Source organism: Palaemon carinicauda, chromosome 1 (assembly GCF_036898095.1).
Source record: "Palaemon carinicauda isolate YSFRI2023 chromosome 1, ASM3689809v2, whole genome shotgun sequence".
NCBI classification, from domain to species: Eukaryota; Metazoa; Arthropoda; class Malacostraca; order Decapoda; family Palaemonidae; genus Palaemon; species Palaemon carinicauda.
The window spans coordinates 274,065,149-274,079,687 of record NC_090725.1 but is presented as its reverse complement, the minus strand read 5'-3'; the positions used below and the strand labels follow the sequence as shown (position 1 = coordinate 274,079,687).

At 44.2% G+C, this 14,539-nt stretch overlaps 1 protein-coding gene across 2 annotated transcripts in view; it reads right to left on the bottom strand.

The window, feature by feature from the left end:
* LOC137656519 (uncharacterized) overlaps positions 1–14,539 on the bottom strand; it is a 95,962-nt gene that overhangs the window by 53,979 nt on the left and 27,444 nt on the right. Inside the window, exon 2 of one of the 2 annotated variants that reach the window (XM_068390694.1) lies at positions 6,005–6,130. The exons of the other annotated variant lie outside the window; for it this stretch is intronic. The gene's annotated coding sequence lies outside the window, so the exon portion shown is untranslated. The remainder of the gene's footprint in view (positions 1–6,004; positions 6,131–14,539) is intronic. 2 annotated transcript variants of the gene reach the window in all.

Genomic DNA, 14,539 nt, shown 5'->3' with positions numbered 1-14,539 from the left:
TTCTCGTATTAAAAATCTGATAAAATATGACAAAGCATTCTTTGACATAGGCAATGATGGTTTCTTAACTGAGCACCATAATGCCTCAGATTTACCTCGTAATGACTTAGTACGAGCTAAATAGAACTTGAGAGCTCTAACAGGACATAACACTCTTTCCAGTTCGTTGCCTACGATCTCTGATAAGCAAGGAATATCAAAAGATTTAGGCCAAGGACGAGAAGGCAGTTCATTTTTGGCCAGGAAACCAAGTTGAAGTGAACAAGTGGCTTTTTCTGTAGAAAAGCCGATGTTCTTACTGAAGGCATGAAGTTCACTGACCCTTTAAGCCGAAGCCAAGCACACTATGAAAAGTGTCTTGAGGGTGAGATCCTTCAGGGAGGCTGAATGTAATGGCTCAAACCTGTCTGACATGAGGAACCTTAGGACCACGTCTAAGTTCCATCCAGGAGTTGCCAAACGACGTTCCTTAGAGGTCTCGAAAGACTTAAGGAGATCTTGGAGATCTTTATTGTTGGAAAGATCTAAGCCTCTATGTCGAAAGACCGAAGCCAACATGCTCCTGTAGCCCTTAATCGTGGGAGCTGAAAGGGAGCGAACCTTTCTCAGATGTAAAAGAAAATCTGCGATTTGGGCTACAGAGGTACTGGACGAGGACACAGATGCTGACTTGCACCAGTCTCGAAAGACTTCCCACTTCGACTGGTATACTCTAACGGTAGAAGCTCTCCTCGCTCTTGCAATCGCACTGGCTGCCTCCTTCGAAAAGCCTCGAGCTCTTGAGAGCCTTTCGATAGTCTGAAGGAAGTCAGACGAAGAGCGGGGAGGCTTTGATGGACATTCTTTACGTGGGGCTGACGTAACAGATCTACCATTAGAGGAAGACTTCTTGGAAAGTCTACCAGCCATTGAAGTACCTCGGTGAACCACTCTCTCGCGGGCCAGAGGGTAGCAACCAACGTCAACCTTGTCCCTTCGTGAGAGGCGAACTTCTGCAGTACCTTGTTGACTATCTTGAATGGTGGGAATGCATGTAAGTCCAGAAGAGACCAATCCAGTAGAAACGCGTCTATGTGGATTGCTTCTGTATCGAGGACTGGAGAGCAATAGATTGGTAACCTTTTGGTCAACGAGGAGGCAAAGAGGTCTATGGTGGGTTGACCCCAAGTAGCCCAAAGACTCTTGCCCACGTCCTTGTGGAGGGTCCATTCCGTGGGTATCACCTGACCCCTCCGACTGAGACAGTCTGCCAAGACGTTCAAGTCCCCCTGGATGAATCTCGTCAACAGGGAGATGCCTCGATTTCTTGACCATAAGAGAAGGTCCCTTGCGATCTCGAGCACCGTGAAGGAGTGTGTGCCTCCTTGCTTGGAGATGTACGCCAAAGCTGTGGTGTTGTCTGAGTTGACCTCTACCACTAAGTTTCGAAGAAGCTTTCGAATATCATCAAGGCCAAGTGGACTGCTAATAGCTCCTTGCCGTTGATGTGCATGCTCTTCTGACTTGAGGTCCACAGACCCGAGCATTCCCGACCGTCCAGGGTCGCACCCCAACCCAAATCCGACGCGTCTGAGAACAACACGTGGTTTGGGTTCTTGACTGCTAGGGATAGTCCCTCTCTCAGACTGATATTGCTGTCCCACCATTTCAGGCATGCCTTTACTGGTTCGGAGACTGGGAATGATACCGTCTCTAACGTCTTGTCCTAGTTCCAGTGAGAGGCTAGATGGAACCGGAGAGGCAGAAGGTGTAGTCTCCCTAGTGAGACAAACTGCTCCAGGGATGAGAGAGTCCCTACGAGACTGTTCCAACTCCTGACTGAACAAACGTTCTCTTTTCAGCATTAGTTAGACTTCGAGCAGGGCTTGTTCTATTCGGGTGGCAGACGGAAAAGCCCGAAAAAAACTGGACTGCGAATCTCCATCCCCAAATATAGAATAATCTGGGATGGGATCAGTTGGGACTTTTAGGTTGACCAAAAGTCCCAACTCCCTGGCCAGACTCAACGTCCAATGTAGATCCTGCAGACAGCGAAGACTGGACGATGCTCTGAGAAGCCAGTCGTCCAAGTACAGGGAGGCTCGGATCCCCGATAGATGGAGGGATTTGCCACATTCCTCATGAGCCTCGTAAACACGAGAGGAGCAGGACTGAGGCCAAAGCACAGGGCTCGAAACTGGTACCCCACATTCCTGTAAACAAACCTCAGAAACGGTTGGGAATCCGGGTGTATAGGAATGTGGAAGTATGCCTCCTGAAGGTCGAGAGAGACCATCCAGTCGCCTTCCATTAATGCTGTCAAGACAGCCTGGTAGACTTCATCGTGAAGTTTGTCTTGACAATGAATACATTGAGCGCACTTGCCTCTTACGTACTCCTGCAGTGAACATGGCTGCCAGATCATTGAAGCCATCCCTGAGGGACTTGTTCCTGCAGAGAACGTGGCTGTCAGATCATTGGAGCCATCCCTGAAAGCCTTGTTTATGCATGACATAATTGTACAGCAAAACTTCAAACGCTCGAAAAAACTCCTAACAGGAGATGGTCTAGCTCTGAAGTCGACCATAAAATCTTGGAGCGTCTCATGGCCAGGCGCCAGGGAGAGTCTATGAGGTTTGAGAAGTCTATCTGGGCAGAGGCAGGAACTCCCAAGCCGAGAACTTCTCCCGTGTCATATCAGACTCTCCCTCTATAAGCCAGCTTAAAAGTAGGGAAAGCAAAGGCTGTCTCCCCCAAACTCCTCCTGGTGATTAATCAGTCGCCTAGCAAACGTAAAGCTCTCTTAGAAGAGCGAGAGAGCACTAGCTTATAAAACAACGGCTTCGAAGTAGCTAGGCCTAGTGTAAACTCTGACGTTTAGGCGAACGAGGAGCAGCAGTTACAAAAAGATCCGGACAAAGATCCTTAAAAATCAGCATGATTTATTTAAAGTCCATAGAGGGCTGAGCAGCTTTAGGCTCCTCTCAGTCTGACAGAGTCCTCAAGGGAATATCAGTAGGAGGGGGATCAGCAACTTCCTCATCTGAAGGAACCTTGTCCGACAATAGCCGAGTCTCAAGCAAGGGAGAGACCTGCCGTGGTGGCAATGCTTGACAAGCAGAGTCCACACGCAAAGGAGCAATCAGTAGCAGTCAAGGACGCTATGTCATGTAACTGCTTAAAGGACTGACCAGTAACAACAACAGGTGCGGGAGGACGTTCGACGTCAACTCGAGACTGCCTTGACTGCTTAGACTGAGCAGTCAAAACAACTCTTGACTGCGGTGCTTGACGCTCAACGTCAAAAAAAATCAACTATGCTGGTTGGTGAACGTCCTGAACGTCAACAAGAGCAAGCGGCAGCGGCTGAACGTCCACAAGCGGCTGAGAGTCAACACGGGACTGCATCGAGTGAGGCTCTACAAAACACGATTGACGTGACTTTGTAACGTCAATGTCAACAGGACGAGCAAAGGCTCGTTTGGGCGGCTGACGGCCAAGATCTCGATTAGCTAAGCGGCGAGGATCATCGTGAACCTGCTCAACAGAATAGTCCTCCATAAGAGAGGCAAGCTTATTCTGCATGTCTTGCCGTACAACCCATTTAGGATCAACGAGAATGGTTGCGGTAAGAGACGAGGGTAACGTCTGTGACTGCAAAACCTTGCCTACAAAAAGACTCTCGGAGCCTGTGTTACGCTTTTGTTTAGGCGGCGAGCAGTCTTCCGATGACTGCATAGGGTCAGAGCTGTCCTAATGGTTACAACCAGGACGCTAGACCTGTCCTGAAAGGACTGACTTTCGCTTAAAGGGCCTCGAAACCTTGTTCCACGGTTTCTTATGCGAAAAGCCTTCGGATGACGAGGAGAAAATCGTCTCGCTCGTCTTATGGTAGGGGCGGTGTTGATGAGACACGCCTGAAACCATAGAGGGAACGTCTGTTCGCTGATCAAGTCCTCTCGAACCCATAAGTCGTACGACATTACTTCTCCCCTGGGCTTGGGAGCTTGCAAGAGGTCTCGGACTAGGTGAATGACAGGCACGAACAGACGAACCCTCGGTCGCAACACTGATAACACTTTGCGCAATTATCACTTTATCACTACGATTTTCTGTTTTGCACTTACTTCACTGAAATCGAATTTTACAACAATTCACATTAGGTATGAATAAAACTGATTTCTACCTGAAGCACGCAATTCTACCCTCATCAAAAGGTTATAATTGCGAAATCAGTCGTATAATGTAAGCACATTAATACAAGCAAAAAAACAGTAAACATATATTAAGATAAAAAGATCAGTGGCTGGGAAGGAGACTAAACACTAGTTCATTCAAAACTACGTTTTCAATCTCTCACCGTACAGTGCCTAGGGACGAGAATAAAAACTAAAAACGTTTTATCCTTTCTCCCCGTACAGAGACTAGGGACGAGAGTAAAAAACTGACTCGAGAACAACGTTACTCGCTTGGGACGAGAATAAAGATCGGAACGTTCTCTCTTCCTCTCTCTCTCTCCGTCTCTCTCTCTCTCTCTCTCTCTCTCTCTTGATTTCGCACCGAAGAGAAGAGCCCACTTACCTTTCGTCAATAAACAGGTTATTTGACCAAAGGAAAAAACTGAAAGGTTTTTCATTAACAAGTTCCTTTAAAATAGTATTTAAAACATTTAAGTTTGAAAGAAGAATGAACAAAACGTCAGAATCGATTTACTCTTTCTGCAAAGTGAAACCGTGTTCTCTCTCTCTCTATCGTAACGATAGAGCGCAAACTGCGTAGCATAAATAAACTAAACGTTAGTTCATCTTTGAAACAGTACGAAGACTATTCAAAGAAAATCTTTCATAAAATATTTACTAAAAAAAATTTATTTAATAAGTTTTAAATCATTTGCTCTGTAAAAGTTATTTACGATTGAAAGGGCTCAACGTTGTTTAACTTCGGTTTCCAAGTTAGGACCGCCTACTCTCGGATTAGAGGAGGAATAGGAAAGGTCGCATATAAACAAATCATTAAAATTTATCTTGATGTTTATTATAAATGGAAAGCTAATCGAAGAGGCCTAATAAAGGCGGTTGAGATATAAAATATATAGAGGAAAATCTATAATTAACAACAACAATTTATAACGTGATAAGATAATTGCTAAAAGCCTAAAACACACTTCCGTACTAAGGGAAGGGTCGGCCATTTAAAAGTCAAAGAAAGTCCAAAAAAACAATCCAAAGTCATCAAAAATTAAATCTACCCAAAAACGAGTTCAAGATTTAAGTTGAAGATAAAACACCTGCACTGCGAAAGCTCAAACCAAAAGGAAGTACTTCACCAAATATGTTGAGAAAACTCCAGGTTATACAGCGAGTATTGATACGTCTTGTCGTTAAGGCCGACAGAGAAAAATTGGGTCTGTTTACATGTATATGCGGTATCTGGCCGATAGTTGGCGCTAGTGGGCACACCCGCAACCTTCATAGCGATCGCTCGCGAGTTTTTGTGTGTTTTTCTGTCGAGCCGCCGGAGGCTCAGCTATTATATATTCACCGGCTAAGTTAAATATTTAAAAATCAGAACAGTCCATTTGTGCATATAATTCAAAACACTCCAACAAGAAGAGAAAGAAAAATAATTTCTGGGTAATCACAAAGCATCACCAAAAAGACAGGTATAAGAGTAAGGGATGTAACACTTCAGGGGTATAAGATTAGGGGCTGAAACAATTCAGGGGTATAAGAATAAGGGCTGACACACTTTAGGAATGACTAAAGAGGGAACATTCACAATTTAAATTCATTATGGGATACAAAACACAAAGTTCTTAAGCCAACTTGAAGGAATTCCCTTCTCCTCCCCAAATGCAGAACTCTTTCCTTGGTACGTATCTAGTTGCCCAATTCAAAACAAAATTATTTTATGTATGGCTATGGTTTATCAACTGTATGAATGAAGTATTGCTCTTCTGAAATATCTTGAAAGACAAGCTAATCATTAATCTATCAGTTACCTAGACAGCTACAATTCTACTCACTGCCTTTGCCCTGTTTAATTCCTAAATATGTATCTGGGATATTTAGGGATACTGTTCCTTTTCGATATATTCTTGTGATAAAATAGTCATATCAATGATTTCAAGAAAACAGGTGCCATTCATTACCTAGAAGAGAAACAAATCAATAAAGTATATAGATTGTACACACTCAATTACATGCATTAAAATCAGGTTAAGACTTATCCAATTGGATTTGGAACTAAAAGTTTCTCCTACAATGACAATTAACTGGTCATTCAGCAGAAAATCTTTTTTGATAAACAATAAAATCTTGCAATGAAGTTTTATGGGTTTATTTATTTATCGAAAATACCTGTATCACACATTTCAAAAGTAGATTGAATTTTTGCTAATTATGCAAACCACTGTTGTTTTATAGGAGTACAGTATTTCAGCATAGCTGGAATGACCGTTAAGCTTTTAATGGGCTAGTTATAGTTTCTGGTGGGAAAAGTGTAGGCCCCTACCACTCACCAGGTAGAGTAACCTTCACTTTGACTTTTACCTAGGACTTGCAGGGGGGTTGAAGCAGGAAGTGTAACATAAAGAACTCAAGTTTGTATAGTAAGGAAAAGTATTAATTTCTGTAGTTCAAAATATTTGTGATTTGTTCCAAAAGAAATACAAACAATAATTCTTTAATATGACAGGTTTCCTTAGGAGGAAGTTCCTATAACCAAACTGGCTATTTCATTAACCCATGAAATGTCAATGCACTTTGGTCCTGTGGAGAAGCAAAAGTAATGACTCCTGTCAACCTCCTAATTACCTAAGAATGGAGATGACTCGGGTGTTAGACTAGGTCACTACCAGGAGACTGTTTCTTGGTCACAGAAGAGCCTATATAAAAAAATATGTTTTCTGAATGTATGGTCATTATGAGAAATGGATTTGCATACATTCTATTAAATACAAAACTTGATTGTCAATAAAAGTTACTCAGTCATGAAGCTTACCTGCATCTAGTGTCCACTCAAGCACATAACAATATAGTGCTCTACCCCAAAATAGGGGAAGTGAGAAGAAGAGAAAGACCAGACATTCTTACCTCTCCTTCTAGGTTTATATTACAACTGCTATCATGAATGAGATTGTCATTTTCTCCTGATGGAGCTAGATTTGGAACACAACTTGTTCAGTTGCTACAGCAGGACTAAGGATAAGGTTATCAAGGGACCTGTGGGTAAACTCCTGTAGGTAGTGGGCAGCAAAGGTTGTCTGGCATAACACAATCCTATCTTCAGGACTAGTGCCACTGAGGAGTTCCTCCTGAAGATTAGGGTATATCCCATATATCTAACTTGGTGGGCTTGAACCAGGATGGTCTTTCAGTCCTCTTGTTGGAACAGCACGTCTGATGGTGAGCAATTCAGAATAAGCAAAGGTCTTGAATATCTTCTTCTTTACCCTTTCAGCATGGGAAAGTCTCTGGTGCCCCAGGAAGGGGACATGAGTTCTTTAGGTAGTGTTGTCTTGTCTCCACAAGACAGAGGAGTGAGTCATCTTGAGCCCAGCTTGTGAAGAAAAGATGGAGAAGGACTTTTATTTGGAGCTGTGCAGTGCTAAATTCTGGACCTTGGACACAAACTCCAAATCTACGGAGAGGAAGGCCTTCCTCCATTTGAGAATGACTCATGGTATATGAAATGTTATATGAGGTACGCCTATTTGTAAACCCAAGGCTGAGGCTATAGAGTAGTCTTAGGGTCAGATTCTATTTGATGTGTGGTCAATGGTTCATGAGAGACATGAGGATTTAAGCAACATCCTAAAAGGGGGCTTGAGTTCCTGGAGAAGGAAGACCATTTGAAGCCAGTCATCCATGTACAGTACTGTATCAGATAAATCCCATTTGTGTGGGCCCAATATATACCAGTTAGAACACCTGCAGTGCTGTCGACAGACTGAAGCAGAAGACCTGGAATTTGTACATTTAACCGTGTATTACCAAACACAAGAAGTTTCTGGACACTGGATGTATCGGGATCTGAAAGTAGACATCTTTCAGATTCAGAGTGAACATAAAGTCTCCTGGTCTGACAGCTTGGACAACTATAGCCAGCGTCTCCATCTTGAACTTGGTCTGCCTGATGAAAAAGTACAGGGCTGAGAAGTCAGACAGGTCTCCAGTCTTGAGATGCCTTTTCAACAAGAAATACCGGTAGTTAAATGCAGAAGAGGAGGGAAAAGTTGTTGACCTTTTCAACCATCTTCTGGATCTTCTTTAGGAGGGCTTAATGTCTGTCTGAGCCTTCCTTGTATGATAGAGATACGGTCAGGTCAGTGGAAGAATTAGAGGAGGAGGAGATTTGATGAATGAGAGGTGGTTCCCGGACCAAAGGACTTGAACAGTCCAGTCCCTGCCAGATATGAACGTCGCTTCCTCCAATTCCTCTGAAGGCATCCGGCCCCCCCTGGTTCTAGGGTGGGAAAATTGCCAGTCATAATGTTGACTCTTTCATCTCCCTTTACCTCTCCCCCTGGGTCGACCTTGACTCTGTCTGGGCTGAAAAGATTGTACAGTACAGGCTTCTTCAGAATGGATTGTGTCCTGTAGGGGCGCAAGCTGATGGTCTAGCTGTACCTGAGGTAGGGGGTTGGGGCTGTGAGAATGAAACAGCCCTCTGCATCACAGTCTTGCGTTTCCTTCAGCCAGTTCTACGTTGTCGCAGCGATGTAGTCCCGCGGAAAGAGAAATGGGTGCCCAAACGATGTGTTCCTCAGGTTTATGTGGTCCTGCTTCCCTATCCTATTATAGAAGAAATGTGGTAATAACATCCCACCAATTTAGAACCCAATTTGCCCATGGATGTCCACTGAAACATGAGATATTCAACAGCCTTGGCCCCCTGACAAGATGAGAATCTTTAGAGACTTCCTCTTCTTTCAGGTCAATAGATACTGTATTCTGTACTGGCCAGGTAGCTATTTCTATGTTAGAAGCTTCCACCTGACAGAAAGAGAGGTGAATGGAGACGAGCATGTCTGATGAGCACCCCAGGGTTAGCTTTGCCACACCTGGATCTAGAGGAAGGGGAAAAAGGTTAGCATCTAACACTCAGTAGTTTTTCCTTTGCTTGGGCTTGGAGATAGGAATCAGGCAGGAGGAGTTTGAGAATCTTAAGGAATCCCTTTCCTAGAAAGGTGGTCCCCTATCTTCTTGAATATGTCCTTTGCATGTGTTGTCCACATTAGTTCTAGTCTAGTTTTGAAACCAGGAGTGCTGCACAACAGGTCAAAAACAAATATTCTTCCCTTCTGGGATGAAGGCAGAGCTTCTCCCACCCCAGTGACCGAATGGATAGTGCGGAGCACCACTAGAAAGGTTGACTCTTGACCCTTCTTCCTTAGACAGAGGAGTCTTAGGGCCTGCTGGGGAGATATCACCGTCTGAAAAACAGCCTGTGAAGACATGGGCTTACTACTTGGGTACTCGACCCTCAAAACCTGAAGCTGCTTCTCGAGTCTGGGATCGTTGGGTGGAGTGGATTTCCATTTTGCCTTGAGGTCCTCCCTTTTCCTCTTGGTGGTATCAGGAGAAGAAGATAAGAACTTTAACTTTGTCCTTGAAACCTGTGGTTTTATAGTGAGAAGAGGAAGTGCATATTGCCTACATGTTGGCTGTGGACAATCCTCCAAAAATGTTATGGGAATCAGTCTGTAGGTTTCTGTCACAGAAATCTCTCTTGGGGGATAAAGAGCACCTATGTGTCCGAGGTCTGACATCTCCACATGGTGACGTAACTGAAACCCCAGTCCCTCCAGTGTTTCCAAGGACCGGGCCTTACCTTCGAGGTGTCTGGCAAAAGGAAAGGTGATGTCGGCATTGCAGAGGCGGTCAAATATGGGACGGGAGCATTCACCTTTTACAGAAGACTGGCTCCACCTAACATGAGGTTCTCAATGATCAAGGAGGGCTGTCGAGGCATAGTAATATCTGAAAAGTCTGGAGAAGCAGGATTAGGGGGTAACTTACCTTTCCCCTCTTTCCCTCTTGCGGGAGAGGACTCCGGTTCCTCTGAATGGGGATGTTTAGATGAAAGGGAAGGGCTTCGAAAAGGGTGTCTGAGCTGCTTGTCAGAATGCCTCATCAAAGAAACGCTGGAGAGAGACGACACAGCATGAGCATAGAGTAGCTGACATCAGCAAAATGATAAGAAAGTGATCACGGAGATCTACAACAAGGCACAGGTGAATCAAGAGCGTCAAGAGCGCAATTCCTCCCTCTTTGAAGCTTGCCAAAGACAAGAGAAAGAGCGCCCCTTGCGCACAGTGCAAGAAGAAGAGCTAAAAGGAGGGGTCTTAAGACCTTAGGTCTCAAATGCAAAGTTTTAGAGGAAGATGGATGAGCAGGCAAAGTGCAGTCAGCGAGAGTCTTGTAGGAGAGGCTCTTGAAGGTCTCAAAGATATCGTCAGAGACTGCCAACTAGAGAACGATCTAGGATTCCCCTCCGAGGATGCGGGATCACACCCAGGCTAAGAAACAGTCTAGCGGGAAGGCACTGAAGAGCTGCAAGCATAAGCCAAGGTATGAGATGGACACTGAGGCAGGAGAAGGCCTGTGGAGGCACTGACGGGAACGAGAATTGGCTTCTGAGGAGAAGACTACACCAGGGCAATACCCTATTGGCAATTTTTCTCCTCCAAAAAGCATTAAAACCAGTCCTCTATAAAATAAGAGAAGTATTAGGGGAACCACCCAGAGGAGGAGGCAAGGCTGTCTTACTAGAGAAAACGACAGACTCTCTGCCCTTGAGCATGTCCACAAGTCAGTCAACCATCACTCTTACCCGACCACTCTCCGAAGGAAGACAGAAGGGAAGAGTCCGAAGGAAGAGTTCCGGGAGAAGAAGCAGGCCTGGACTTCTTAGACTTTGAGGAAGACCCTAAAAATGAAGAATCCCTTTTAGCCTTCTTTCTCCTACTGAACAACATCCACTGGCAGGATGGTCACTCCTTACACTCCTCACAAGGTAAGGTCTCAGAGCACAGGTGATTCCAATGGTTTTTGATCCCCACGGGTAGACACACCTGAAAAAGGAAACGGAATAGAAAGTTTTTACCTTTTAGGCCAGTTGTTCTTTAATAATATTGGTTCAAGAGGTTTTAAACGGGAGAGTAAGACAACGTCTGTACTCTGCCAAACCAAAATAAAAAGGTGACGGTCATTTACTAGTGCTGATCTACCCCTGGTCCCCCCCCCCTACTAACTAGCAGAGGGTACAGTAATTACATCTAGCAAAAAGCTTAAATACTAGTTTCAGCTATCATCAAAACATCTCCACTGAAAAGAACATATGGGTTTGTATATAGTGCCGGAATAAATAACCTTTGGATATTAGAAAAGTCACAAAATATTTTGTACAGCAAAAACGTAATTTTAGTGTTGATCCACAATTAAATAAGATAACACGCCCAAGTACAGATTTATACCTATATATTTCTTTAAATGGACATACAGTACAGCAGTTCAACAGATTGGGCACTTATGGAAATTTAAACATGAAAGTCTTGATAATGGTGTATTTTTAAGAATAAAATTTCAGTTGTGTTATACAACAGTACTGTATAAGTTACAATTTTGTTTCCTCTAATTTCATCCTATATCAAAATGTTATTTTGATAATAAAATAAATTTTTGAATATACTTACCCGGTGATTATAATAGCTGCAACTCTGTTGCTCGACAGAAAAACTCTACGTAAAAATTCGCCAGCGATCGCTACACAGGTAGGGGGTGTACTCAACAGCGCCATCTGTCGTTCAGATACCCATTACTCATTGTAAACAAAGAACTCAATTTTCTCCTCGGTCCACTGTGTCTCTATTGGGGAGGAAGGGAGGGTCCTTTAATTTATAATCACCGGGTAAGTATATTCAAAAATTTATTTTATTATCAAAATAACATTTTTCAATATTTAACTTAGCCGGTGATTATAATAGCTGATTCACACCCAGGGGGGTGGGTAGAGACCAGCAAAATATGTTTACATCATATGAGCTAAGAATTTTTATTTCATTTTAGAAGTTATCAAAATAACTAAACAAAATAAATGGGTACCTGGTAAGGAAGTCGACTTGAACAATTACTCTGCCTTTTTAAGTACGTCTTCCTTACGGAGCCTCGCGATCCTCTTAGGATGCTGAGCGACCCCTAGGAGCTGAAGTATCAAGGGTTGCAACCCATACAACAGGACCTCATCAAAACCTCTAATCTAGGCGCTTCTCAAGAAATGACTTTGACCACCCGCCAAATCAACTAGGATGCGAAAGGCTTCTTAGCCTTCCGGACAACCCAAAAACAACAATAAAAACATTTCAAGAGAAAGATTAAAAAGGTTATGGAATTAGGGAATTGTAGTGGTTGAGCCCTCACCCACTACTGCACTCGTTGCTACGAATGGTCCCAGAGTGTAGCAGTTCTCGTAAAGAGACTGGACATCCTTAAGATAAAAAGACGCGAACACTGACTTGCTTTTCCAATAGGTTGCGTCGATTATACTTCGCAGAGATCTATTTTGTTTAAAGGCCACGGAAGTTGCGACAGCTCTAACTTCGTGTGTCCTTACCTTCAGCAAAGCTTGGTCTTCCTCATTCAGATGGGAATGAGCTTCTCGTATTAACAGTCTGATAAAATAGGATAAAGCATTCTTTGACATAGGCAAAGATGGTTTCTTAACTGAACACCATAAAGCTTCAGACGGGCCTCGTAAAGGTTTAGTTCGTTTTAAATAGAACTTAAGAGCTCTTACAGGGCATAAGACTCTTTCTAGTTCCTTTCCAACCATACGATAAGCTTGGAATATCGAACGATTTTGGCCAAGGTCGAGAAGGCAGCTCGTTTTTGGCTAGAAAACCAAGTTGTAGAGAACATGTAGCCGTTTCAGATGAGAATCCGATGTTCTTGCTGAAGGCATGAATCTCACTGACTCTTTTAGCTGTGGCTAAGCATACCAGGAAAAGAGTCTTTAAGGTGAGATCTTTCAGGGAGGCTGATTGTAGCGGCTCGAACCTGTCTGACATAAGGAATCTTAGTACCACGTCTAAATTCCAACCAGGTGTAACCAAACGACGCTCCTTCGTGGTCTCAAAAGACTTAAGGAGGTCCTGTAGATCTTTATTGTTGGAAAGATCTAAGCCTCTGTGACGGAAGACTGATGCCAACATGCTTCTGTAACCCTTGATAGTGGGAGCTGAAAGAGATCGTTCTTTCCTCAGATATAAGAGGAAGTCAGCTATTTGAGTTACAGAGGTAATGGTCGAGGATACGGATACTGACTTGCACCAGTTTCGGAAGATTTCCCACTTCGATTGGTAGACTCTAAGGGTGGATGTTCTCCTTGCTCTAGCAATCGCTCTGGCTGCCTCCTTCGAAAAGCCTCTAGCTCTCGAGAGTCTTTCGATAGTCTGAAGGCAGTCAGACGAAGAGCGTGGAGGCCTTGGTGTACCTTCTTTACGTGTGGCTGACGTAGAAGGTCCACCCTTAGGGGAAGTGTTCTGGGAACGTCTACTAGCCATCGAAGTACCTCGGTGAACCATTCTCTCGCGGGCCAGAGGGGAGCAACTAGCGTCAACCTTGTCCCTTCGTGAGAGGCGAACTTCTGCAGTACCTTGTTGACAATCTTGAACGGAGGGAATGCATATAGATCTAGATGTGACCAATCTAGGAGAAAGGCATCTATATGAACTGCTGCTGGGTCCGGGATTGGAGAGCAAAATATTGGGAGCCTCTTGGTCATCGAGGTTGCGAAGAGATCTATGGTTGGCTGGCCCCAGGTGGCCCAAAGTCTCTTGCATACATCCTTGTGGAGGGTCCATTCTGTTGGAATTATTTGTCCCTTCCGACTAAGACAATCTGCCATGACATTCAAGTTGCCTTGGATGAACCTCGTTACTAGTGATATGTTTAGACCTTTTGACCAGGTGAGGAGGTCCCTTGCGATCTCGTACAACGTCAGAGAGTAGGTCCCTCCTTGCTTGGAGATGTACGCCAAAGCCGTGGTGTTGTCCGAGTTCACCTCCACCACTTTGCCTTGAAGGAGAGACCTGAAGCTTTTTCAGGCCAGACGTACTGCCAGTAGCTCCTTGCAGTTGAAATGCATTGTCCTTTGACTCGAGTTCCATATCCCCGAGCATTCCCGACCGTCTAATGTCGCACCCCAGCCTACGTCCGATGCGTCCGAGAAGAGAACGTGGTTGGGAGTCTGAACAGCCAGGGGAAGACCCTCTCTAAGGTTGATATAGTCCTTTCACCAAGTCAGACAAGACTTTATCTTTTCGGAAACCGGGATCGAGACCGCTTCTAGCGTCTTGTCCTTTTTCCAGTGAAAAGCTAGATGGTATTGAAGAGGACGGAGGTGCGTCTTGTCCTTTTTCCAGTGAAAAGCTAGATGGTATTGAAGAGGACGGAGGTGCGTCTTGTCCTTTTTCCAGTGAAAAGCTAGATGGTATTGAAGAGGACGGAGGTGTAGTCTTCCTAGTGACACAAATTGATCCACGGATGACAGTGTCCCT